Source organism: Haplochromis burtoni, unplaced genomic scaffold (genome assembly GCF_018398535.1).
Source record: "Haplochromis burtoni strain Fernald_Lab_line unplaced genomic scaffold, NCSU_Asbu1 Contig_2389, whole genome shotgun sequence".
Classification (NCBI taxonomy): Eukaryota; Metazoa; Chordata; class Actinopteri; order Cichliformes; family Cichlidae; genus Haplochromis; species Haplochromis burtoni.
The window spans coordinates 1-11,639 of NW_024584750.1; the positions used below are offsets into that span (position 1 = coordinate 1).

General features: G+C 37.0%; 2 long non-coding RNA genes across 2 annotated transcripts; both read left to right on the forward strand.

Annotated features, from left to right (window-relative positions):
* Positions 1 to 2: 2 nt before the first annotated feature.
* LOC121813741 lies at positions 3 to 2,596 on the forward strand. The gene is made up of 3 exons (XR_006053849.1): positions 3 to 35; positions 202 to 297; positions 1,588 to 2,596. It is a non-coding gene; the product is annotated as an uncharacterized LOC121813741 (long non-coding RNA).
* A 4,240-nt stretch (positions 2,597 to 6,836) lies between these two features.
* On the forward strand, positions 6,837 to 8,115 carry LOC121813740. Its single transcript, XR_006053848.1, has 3 exons — positions 6,837 to 7,267; positions 7,757 to 7,802; positions 8,011 to 8,115. It is a non-coding gene; the product is annotated as an uncharacterized LOC121813740 (long non-coding RNA).
* The last annotated feature ends 3,524 nt before the right edge of the window (positions 8,116 to 11,639 follow it).

An 11,639-nucleotide genomic window follows, 5' to 3' on the forward strand; every position in this document is an offset into this window, starting at 1 on the left:
AGCTGAGTGAACTAAAAGAAAGATACAAGGAGGAGGTCAGTGAGTTTATAATCTGCTCTTTGAAAAACACTCTTCACACAGGAGGGAAGTGAAACAAAATCTTACCACAAATGTTCAACACAAGATTAATAAAATTAATTTTAGTTTTAAATTTACATTTATATGTATATAAATGTATTTTCTTTCTTTCTTCTCTTGCAGTTCAAGAAGAAGATTCGGGGTGAACAGCAGAGGAGGAAGGAGGTTGAGGAAGATATAAAGGCCCTGAAACAGGAGCTGGAAAACAAGATAAACCAGGTATGTGCCCATTCTTAAAGATCTTTTCTATTTTCCTATTTTTGTTATTATGAATCATTTCATGTATTAATGCTCCATGCTCATTTTAAGGATCGCCAAAGTTTTAGATAACGAGGTTATTGCATGTACAAGTAATATGTGTGAGCCAAAAGCTTATGCTTGAGACAGTTTTAAACTGTTTTTTTTTTTAATTCTGTATGATGTCACTGAGAGGTAATACATCTACCATGTTATCCCAGGTACAGAAGCCACAGCTACTTCTGTTCAAATCAGGGAAAAGCTGCTATTAAAGGATAAAGAAAGAGCGGAAGCTGGGCTGTTTTAGCCAGCTGGGCTGTTTTAGCCAGCTGGGCTGGAATTATTACATTATGCACTGTGGGCTAGAATCACAAAGGTGTTTCCAATAATTACACTGCTGTGTCTTTATGAGCATCAAAGATAAGGTATCATTATTACAACTACACAACAACAACAAAAAAGGATACAGTAATTGTAGTGGAATTCATGAGCAGAGAAAGCTTAGTGTAAGCTACGACTTTTCAGATTCATACCAAAAAATTAAACACCACACTGAACATTTTAGAGGTGCACTGCAAAGTTAAAGTGTGTCACAAAACGGCCAAGTACCAAAGATCAAACCCACGTGCAGAAAACCCAAAGCGGAGGCTGAGGAAAGGGTTTAACAAAGGTTTATTAACTAGCACAAAAATGATGTTTACGATAGCGCTTGACACATGGGGTGTGAGGTTCTTGGCCAGGGGAGAGGGATAAGCAAGGGGACAGGTCCAAGAAAGCAGCGGCAGCTGCTGGTGATTAGGTGCGTACTGGAAGAGAGGAGAGCAGTGTTAGAGCAGTAGCCAATGAGGAGTTCTGGAGAGGGTGGAAGCTATGAACATCTTCTGTGCAGGTGGGAGATGGAAGCGTTGAAGGAGAGGTGGTGCGGTCCAGGTGGGTTTGGTGGTGTCCTGAGCGGTGAAGATCCCGTGGTGGTGTAAGGTTGCAAGTGACACTGCAGGCCACAAGATTGCAAGGTTAGGTTGAGAATCATAGACATGAAGCGTGAGGCCCGGTTACCAACATAGGGTAGTTGACGAACTGGCGAGGAAGCAGTATCAGCAAGCAGCTTAAATCTACGACCTGATTGCCTCAATCAGCTTCAGGTGAGGGAGGTTGTAGGCTCTGCCCATGGGTGGATACCAGGGAGGTCCAGACCTTCAGCAGAATTTTACAGCCACACACCCAGACCATGACAAAGTGGTTCTTATTGTGTGCATTAATTCTTTGCTTTAGTTACAAAAAGCCAAAGAAGAACCTGAGGAGGCTGTGAAAGAATGTGACATCTCTGAAGATGAACATTTGGTGCCAACAGAACCAACCAAAGCTCTGGACAATTAATAAAGTACAGTTACAAATAATGATGTCACGGGCAAAAAAATAGGTCCCCTGAATTTTATTTAACTGATCTCTGTTTAATTGCTTACACACACACACACACACACACACACACACACACAACACACACACACACACACACACACACACACACACACACACACACACACACAGTGAGGTTATAAATTTGATGTCGGTAATTCAATATTTCTTTTACATGATTGTTTATTGAATCAATTTCAGAATTGTTGAAGGCTACAGTTTTTTCTTACTGTGAATTTGTATTACTGGACAATCTATGAAGTAATGTAATACTGTGACAGCAGGAGGATTTCAATGCAGATGTTTGTACTTTAATTTCTGATGTTTCACGTATATGTTTACTTAAATGCCACTGGCCTTTATCATACTCACATTTAGTTTTGTGCTTCATTCACTAATTATTATACTAGTGTAACAGTCACATATGAAACTATTCTGTCATTATTCTGACTGTGTGACTCTGTATTATTATTAATATTATTATTATTGTTTTATAGCTGAAAGATTGGATATACATTTAATATTCTTTGTTAAGAGTATTTTCTGTTCAGTTTGGACTATTTACTTTTATCTTTTATAGCTCTTGATAAGTAGGTCTCTTCTGCTGAAACTGTTAGCACAGAAATGTACCTTATCTTTGAAAGAGCATTTGCACATTGTTTGTCCTAAGGCCTGATCCCTGTCTTTCATACAAACTTGTTTCCCTGGAAAATAATTTCTTGAAAAAAAGTGTGTTTCCTAGTAATAACCAGTTGATGGTACAGTGCACACATAGTGCAGCTGTTTGTCTGTTTACCACAAATCTGTCTGATTGTTTGCTCCCAAATACAACTTCAGTTACCAAATAAAACCATGTTCTCTTCAGGCCAAGTCACTGGTACAGTTCAAGGAGTAGTTGAACTGATTGGTGTTCACTGTGGCACACTTGAGGCCTTACCTAGACCCCAGATTTTATCCTTGTGTGACATGGTGGGCTGAAACACATCTGTCCTTTGACAGAAGAATGTCCCTGTTTTCATGATCTGAAAAATGGAAACCTTTCACTAAAAATCTTCAAAGTTAAATTGTCTGATGAGGGATCACAGTTGTAAAAATAAAGTTTTAACAGATCCCCATTCAGTCCTTTGAAAAGTACATCCTTACTGTTTCCATAGGAAATTACAGAGTCACTGTCATCCAGGTGCAGAAAACAGATCATCACAAAGTGTCACAACATTTATAAAAGTTGTTGTGTTGGTCAGTCTTTGGTCCAATGCAGTTATGGAGCTTTCATGTATGTGTTAATAAAATGATATTCATCCCCCGAAGACATCCAAGCAAACTCACTTTTAGGTCAAATTGTGTAAAATGACATATATAGTACTACATGAATAAGCAAGTATCACTTACTGTATTTGGAAGGGTTAAAAGAGGAAAGTATCTTCTCGCTAAAAAGAACAAGAGCACAAAATATCTCAAACAATGTCCTTTGGACAAACAAGACCAAAGGGGAGATGTTTAGACACAATGTACAACCACACATTTGGATAATCATACTGCAAAAAGTTATCATAAACACATGACTGCATACTACCCAGAATCCCGTAAAAATTCCTTTTTCCTATGACTGAATGCATTGGTCCAGACAACAGAAACAGTACTGAACTGAACCTGCATTTATGTTGAAGAGGAAGAATTTTATGCGTAAAGCTTTATTTAGAACATTTCTTAATAACTTTATGGTCACTATTTAATCTGTATTAAACACAGAGGTTTTTTTTGCAGGATTTACCTAATGTCTTGGGAATAGTTCTGCATGTCGACATTGTTTTAGCTGTGTTGGTAGTATTATCCTATCAGTGAAAGTTTTGGTCTGTTGGCCAGTCTTTGGTCTGATGCAGTTGATTCTTTGATAGTTTTGGTTACCCCCTGATTTTCATCTACTTTAATCAGGTTAAAATTTAAATGCATGTTTGAGTTTACTTTCTGACCAAATACCTAAATTCACAACAGCCCTGAAGTTGTCCAAGCAAATGATACTAAAAATCATCTTAATATTCCCACTGGGATATTTCTAACTGGAATATGTTATGTTTGTTGAATGTTTATGTAATGGTGTAAAAATGTTCATTTTTGTTTTTCTTTAAAGTAAGAATATACTGACCTGGTTTTGTTATGTAAATTTGTAATTAATTTTATTGGAGAAGCTTTTGGAAAGTGATTGGTTTATTAGCTTATGGACCCTCCCATTAATCAAGAGATTAAGAGCACCCTGGATGGGTGTGGTAAAGAGGTTTTTTTGTTTGCCAAATGTCAGATGGGAAGACGGGAGGGTTAGAAAATGATTTTTTGACCACTTTTGAAGTTGTTAAAGCAAATTAAGTTAACTTTCGTTTAATTTTAAGTTTTAAGAAGTTATTTGGCTGATTTTTGTTTATAATTTTGCACGAAATAAACGGCATATGATTTTTAAAAATGAAGTTGGAAGTGTATTCTCAAATAAATCACCTGTTGCCACCCACTGCCTTTTTGAGTACCGACCCCTCGGGGAATCGCTGCATCGTTTGATCCAGTTTTCTTTATGTTAATTGAGCAACTCTGTTTTGGATTTGTGGTAACTTAGTTATAGAATGAAATGTGCTTGCTCTGGCACCACATGGTGGTCAGGGTGGCAGAGTTGAAAATGTTAATATTTTTCACTGGGATTGAAAAAAATGGACAAGATTAGAAATGAGTACATCAGACACAAAACTCAGCAGTTTGGAGATAAAGTCAGAGAGGAGAAGCTTAGATGGTTTAGATATGTGCCGAGGAGTAGAGGTAGATTCATGGATATGTGGCAGGAGACATGCAGATGGAGGCAGTTGAAGGAAGAAGGAGAAGACCGTAAAGTGCAGCTGGGAGCTTTCAGGAGGAGACAGTAACAGGAGCAGATCCAATCTATTTTATTAAATGTTTTTGAAGAACTTGGCCTGAGGATACAGATCCTCTTTCACTGATCAATATTCAGGTAAATCCAGTTCAGCTTATTGGTGCAGATCTTGATGTGATGCACTACGTCTACAAGTCTTTGAATGCACAGGTGAAACAGTCTGTCTGCCTCTGATAAAGTCTCATACCTAATGCTAAAAAAAATATCAGTAGAGGATGGGGAAAGGGCATAATCAAATTTCAGACGCATGTGGTAAAACAGTCCAGAGACACTTATGTTTTCCTGTGACATAAGCCTTTGAAATATGGTAGAAGAATGCATTAAAAGGAAATAAATAAGTATGTGGTCAAAAAGAAGGCTGAAGCACAAAGAGGAAGAAAACATCCTAAAAATGACATTATATATGAAAACACCTAAACTTTCTAAAAGACCCCCAAAAACAAACAAAACAAATACTGGCACCAACAAGAGCCTTTGACTTGATAATCACAGACACAAAAACCTGATGCAAAACAGGAGACGTAGGAAAATCAAAAGAAACATCAATAAAAGACAAGAATGAAAAAGAAAAAAAAACAGCTCAAATCACTGAATGGAAAAGACAAGATGACTAAAAGGGACCTGAGCATGACAAAGAAAAAGAACAAGATAAAAAAAAGAAAAAAAAATCTTTAATTTAATTTTATCCAGTGGCAGAGAAATATATATATATATAAATAAACAAATCTCTCAACATCAAAGAAAACATGTATATCATGTTTAAGCGAAACTAGCGAGCTAACTTCTAACTCTGTTAAATGTAATAAATTCTGTTTTCATGGATGCCTGGATGTTAAACTTCATGTTACACCTGGTAAAGCAGCAACGCTGATCATTTTATTAAAGATGGAAGAATTTAGAAGTGTTTTATCTCTCAGTGATGCTGCAGTGTTCGTTTGAGAAAGGACCCAAAATCCAGGACTCACGGAGGCAAACATAAATCAAAACACTTAGCTTTATTGCTGGATAGCAACGGAACAGAAAACTAACCAAACTGAGAGTATAAAAACAAACTAAACAGGCAGGCAAGGTAGCAAAGAGAACACAGTGAAAGTGAGGGCATGACGCGACAACGAGGAAGACAAAGACACTAAATACGATTTCTTGTGGTATTTTTGTATGTCACAGTCTCTGGAAAATTCTGGATCTCTGCATCATTTGTGGCTCGGCTTCAGGGATGACAGAGTTGTTCTGTGCCTGCTCGTCAGTCTTTGATCCAGATAAGTGTATGTCAACAACCATTTGAAGGAATGAAGTCAATGTTTATTGATCCCAGAGAGCTTGAATCGTCCCAATTGTCCTCTTGCTTCATGGTTTAAAGTCGGCCAGTGGATAAAATGAAAGGATATTTATTTATTTATTTGTCCACTAACATCATGAGGTTTAAATTTCAAAGTGCATTTCAATACTTAATGACCAAATCTCATCAAAACAAATTGTAATGCCCTATTTAACAAGTGTTATCACTGTGAGATCTTAAACCAAGATACTAAACATAAACATCAACATCTCAGTATTGTCATCATTCACATGTTGTTATACTAACGTTACCTGTGAGGTGTATTGCCACAGCCACTAACAATAATGTCCAAAAAGATTGGACTTGGGAAGACATGGGACCCATGGAAGCCGGTCCCATTTAATCTGTGAGCTGTAACAGGACACCACCGTCTAAAACAGTGTTATTCCAGTGAAACAGGAAACTGATCAGAACTTGAGATAAAGAAGTGAAGCAGCTGTTATTACACTGAATGAACTGAATATTTGTGGTGACCTCATGCTGTCATTATACATAAACCTGCTTGTGTTTCAGTGACAAAATTTTCCCTTGATTTGTTTTCTTTTTTCTTTAGATTATATCAGTAAATGTTATCAACTAAAGCTGATTTCAATAAAGGCAAAAAACTAAAATGAGGATTTATTTGATTTCCTGAAATAGTAATACATGAACAATACTAGTGAAGCAACATACAAACAGCTTTAAATTCTATTTTTGAAGACAAACTGATTCCACATATTTGCTTTTGGCTGCAATTACTCTGAGTTTAGTTTGAGACAATACTCAGAACTTACTTTTTATGTACACTTTATGTCCAGATTTCCTTTTCCTTCTTTAGATCACACGTCAGGGTTACACGCTCAAACGATAATGAGAGCTCAGATATGATGTCACCAGTTTCCAGAGAAGCAGGAAACTGATCAAATGTTAAGATTTAAGATTTGTTGATTTGTCAGTTTGTGTCTGTCCTGGAAACATGTTTGTGTGCACAAATGAAACAAGGTTTGGACACACAATGAAAACATTTCATCATAGCAAGGTCAAAGGTCAAGGCCTTAGGTTGTAACAGCTTAACCAGATCACATCACGCTGGCATTAAAAGCATTTAATGAAGTTTCATTTTAACATGTGGACACTCGCAAGAACCGATTGTTTGCAACACACACATTCTTTTCCTCATCAGACTTCTGAAGAAACCACGCCTCCTGTTACTGCAGGTGAGTGTTTCCTTTAACCAGTGCTCAAGGACAAATGCTGCACAGCCTCACTCACGGCAAGGAAGCAGATGCATCAGTGTAATTTATGAGGTAGATACTTTATGTTTGGTTGTTTGTATAATTTACTGTATAATAGAAACATAAAGTGTGTCTCTGTGGTTCTAAGTGACAACTTGTTGCCTCAAACATGTAAAACTTTAGTTCTCAGATGCAGATTTGGTTGTGATCTAAGGTGTATTTGTTTATTTGTGAGGCAATTTACAACAAGCTACATTGTAATAGTTATTATCCCTCTATGCTGTACATTACACAGTGTGAAGGCCATCTACAGAGAAGAAAAAGTTAAAGCATAATTATGTTAAATAATTATAATCATTTACATGAACTCTAACCTTTTTTTGATCAAAATAATAAAATTTATTCTGATATAGTTAAGTGTTGATAGATCATCACATAGTGGCATACATCAAGTTGAATTAGGATGCTGTTTTTAAACCACATGATTTGTTCTTTTTTTCATTTCAACATGAATGCAGAGGTATATCTCTTTATTGTGACTATTTTCTTCTTGTTTTCCAGAACAAAATGAGCCTAAAAAACTGGTTTGGATTCCCGATCAGCCCAGGTAACCTGACACAAGTATTTTCAAATCTAAAGCTCAGTACTTGTTTATATGTGTATAAAAAATACTTCAGAAAACTCTGCTTTTCTTCACTTACTAATTTTTACTGGTTGTTAGAAGATTATAGAAACCTTTTTGTTTTTACATTGAAGATTATTATTATTATAGAGTTATTTTATTTTCATGATTTTTCTTTAATTTTTCACTTCAGAGAATTTGACTCCTGCGGTGCTCAACTGCATCCTTATTATTGTTGTCTCGTGCCCATTCTTCTTGTTGTCATTGTCACATACAAGTGTAAACAAAAGAAAAACAGTAAGTTACAAATTCAGTTTCAGTCTGACACAAGTTTAATGAGCTATATAAATAACTTGTTTCATTTTAACTGTATTTTAACAGATGTTGGATAAAGCACAAGATCACCCAGATTAATTAAGACTTTATAATAATCAAACTAAACACTAATCTACAACTTAGGTATTGTGTTTCTGCAGGAGGGAGCAAAAATGAAAATAGGACAGCTGAGAGGAATTCAACTGAAGCTTTGAACTCAGGGGAAACAGAAAATGACAACAAGCATGTGAGTAAACAATGGACATTACTTTTATCTACTTCCGATGAAAAAAGAAGCAGAATTGCGTGTCAGAGGGAAGTCTAACCTGAACAACAAAGTTCAGTCAGAGATGAATCAGAAGCACAAAGATAAGATAGCAACTCAGGAAAAAAAAAAAACAGGGGGAGGAGAGAGAAATGAACCAGCTGCACAAAAAACAAATTACAGATGGTGTAAAAATGAATGACTGTCATGTCTGTGAATAAAGGCATGATAGTGGGGCAAACTTAGATAAATGACAAATAGACTCAAGGACAGCTTTTACAACAGGGCAACGGCCCTAATCAGTGCAAACAGTTGACCTGATTGGTTACCTCCCAGGACTTCTTTTGGGGGGTAACAACAATAACAATAATAATATTTTTGTATTTTTATAAAAAAAAAAAAACAAGGTGGAATAATAATTAATGTGAAATAGTAACAGTATGCAATACACATACACTTATTCGTCATTTTTATAAGTTAAGTTACTGTGTTGTGTTGTGTGGTATCGTGTCATGTTGTGTTGTATCTAGTGCTGATATTGGACAGTTTCATTTTACTATTGTACTATGTATGACTGTGCAATGACAGTAAAGAGTTATCTTACCTTATCGTAGTGAGACTTCATTGTAAAGCAAACATGAGTTTTTAGAGTTGCTGCTTTGTTGACTTTTGACAGCTTGTTTCAGTCTTTATTAGCCCCACTGATAAAACAATATTTTATAGCAAGTACAACTACAGTGAACAAGTACACCACCTTCACAGAATCTGTGTGGCCAATAATTATACAATCTCTAAATTCAGCAAAGTCATTAAAATAAATAATCCATTAGATTTGACTTCAATTGATGACATTTACCATTGAGATTATGCACCTGTGCAACAGAGGCATGCTGAGGGAGCACAGCCATATTTGATCAGTAGCTCATCTTCCTCTTATTTAAAAAAAATGATGAAATGTTCCGGCTTTAGGTGTTTTTCTATGATCTATATAGACTCTTATCCTCCATCAGAAGGATGCATTGCAGAGTGTCCATGATATAATGCTGGCAGTTTTATTGTGTTAAGCTAAATGACTGTAAATAGTCTGAAATTTCACTTTTAGAGCATTTCCTTCACACACACACAATATTCTTTATGTCTGATAATCGCTCCAAAACGTGCTTCTTTTTCATAATGTTCTACTTTTTTCCAAGTTAAAAGAAAAAGAAGCTGCAGCCCTGAAGCTCAGTGATGAACACCAGACTGAGGAAGGAGATGAGAAGAACCTGCAGACACTGGAGAATAATTCACCAAACCATGTTGTGGGTAACATTTTTGCAAATTAAATCTTCCAAAACTTTGAACATTTATTTTAAAAGCTCTAACATTTTTTTCTCTAATCTCAGGTGGGTGAGGAAGTAGCTGTGGCACAGCAGCAGCTGCAGGGTGAGGAGCAGCACAGGGGGCATGATGAGGTGAGGATGCAGACTCTGAAGAAAGAGCTGCAGAGCATGAATGAGGTGGTCTAAATGCATGAAACCAGCTCAGATGTTTCCCCAGTTGTCATCTAGTCCATGCTTAGCTGTATGCTAACCTAAATGAATGAATAATTGATCCTCTCAGCTGTGCTTCTGTTTGTTAGTTGGATAAAACTGAGGTGATGACACCTGACACGCTTAAAGAAAAGCAGGAGGCCTCTTCACAACTGAACCTCGGCCTTGCTGTCACCACGAGGAACAAAGTAAGCAACATCACCTCTTACAGCACACACGACCTTATATTACACTAACTCAGGACAACCATGTTATGGTACTTTTTAAAGAACTACATTTGAATGTCAGGAGATAAAGTAAACAGTTGGTGAGCACATGGTGATGGTTAGAAGGAAATATCGTCTTTTAACAATAAAAAAAAGTCTCTAACAACTGAGGGTGCACAGCCGTATTTGATCTTCTTTGATTAAAAACACTTTGTTTTTAATAAAACACATTTATTTTTCAGTGGCAAAAATCAGCCGATGGAAAATGAGCTGCAATGGCCATCAATGCTGATGACCACTGTACCAAACCTGTTTTTTAGAGAATTAAAAACCACTTTTAGGATTAAAATGTAGACAGCTTTTGATCTAGATCACTTAAAATCATATTTGTTTTGCAACCTGATTACACTTGGAGATTCACCAATTCAAGAATATGTGTATTTTGTTAACAATGCTAACAAAATGTACATTTAATATACTAATTTCTTATGTTGTTTTTTTCTCTGTGATCTCAGGTGAATGAGGAAAGTAGCTACAGCGCAGCAGCTACAGCGTGAGGAACAGGGGGGGGGGGGGGGGGGGGTGGGGGGGTGGGGGGGGGGGGGGGGGGGGGGCGGGGGGGGGGGGGGTGGGGTGGGGAGGGGGGGGGGGGGGGGGGGGGGGGGGGAGGGAAGAGGAAGTAGCTACACAGCAGCAGCTGCAGCGTGAGAAGCAGAGGGAGGTGGATGCTAATGTGAAGAAAAGGCTGGAGAGGAAGAAGAAGGTGGTTTGTCTTGTATGATGTTCATTCCTTCTGTATCGAGTTGGAGAAATGCAGATTTTTTTTGATTACCCTTCACCTCACTCTTCTCCTAGTTTAACGACATAGTGGCCAGGTTTGAGCAGAAGCTCCAGGGTGCACAGCAGCAGAGTAGGAAGGACGCTGAGGAAGATCTTCTGGACAGAAAAGTGATTACATTTATTTTAATTTTTAATGTATCTATAGATATTTTTATATTTTTCAACTAATAAGGAATTAATACAGACAGCAGTTATGTATTGCAACAAAATTGAAATGTTTTTTGGTTCTTAAACCATCCTACTTTTGTAACTATAAATAATTATGAGTGATGATATAAAACTTGGGCCCTGTTAGGCCCTACATATATTAAATATTTACATAACTGTGATTGTAAATCACTTACAGTGGAAAATGCTGCTTTGATAAGATTTATTTGAACACAGGTTTCATCCTGATTTGTGTCTCTTGGTTTGTCTGTTGTAGTCTCCTCTCTCCTGTGACCCTGATGATTCACTGAAAGTCATTGAAGAGATGGATGCAGAGTTGAAAATGAAAGATAATGATGTGCAGATGCTGAAGAAAGAGCTGGAAACCAATAAAAAACAGGTTATTTCCTTTAGTTTCATTCCATGAGTACATCTCATATTTGTCTCTTTCATGTTTGATATCATATCTAGTCAGAGGTTCAGCTGCTGCTATGAAGCTCAGTGCCTCTCTCCTTTT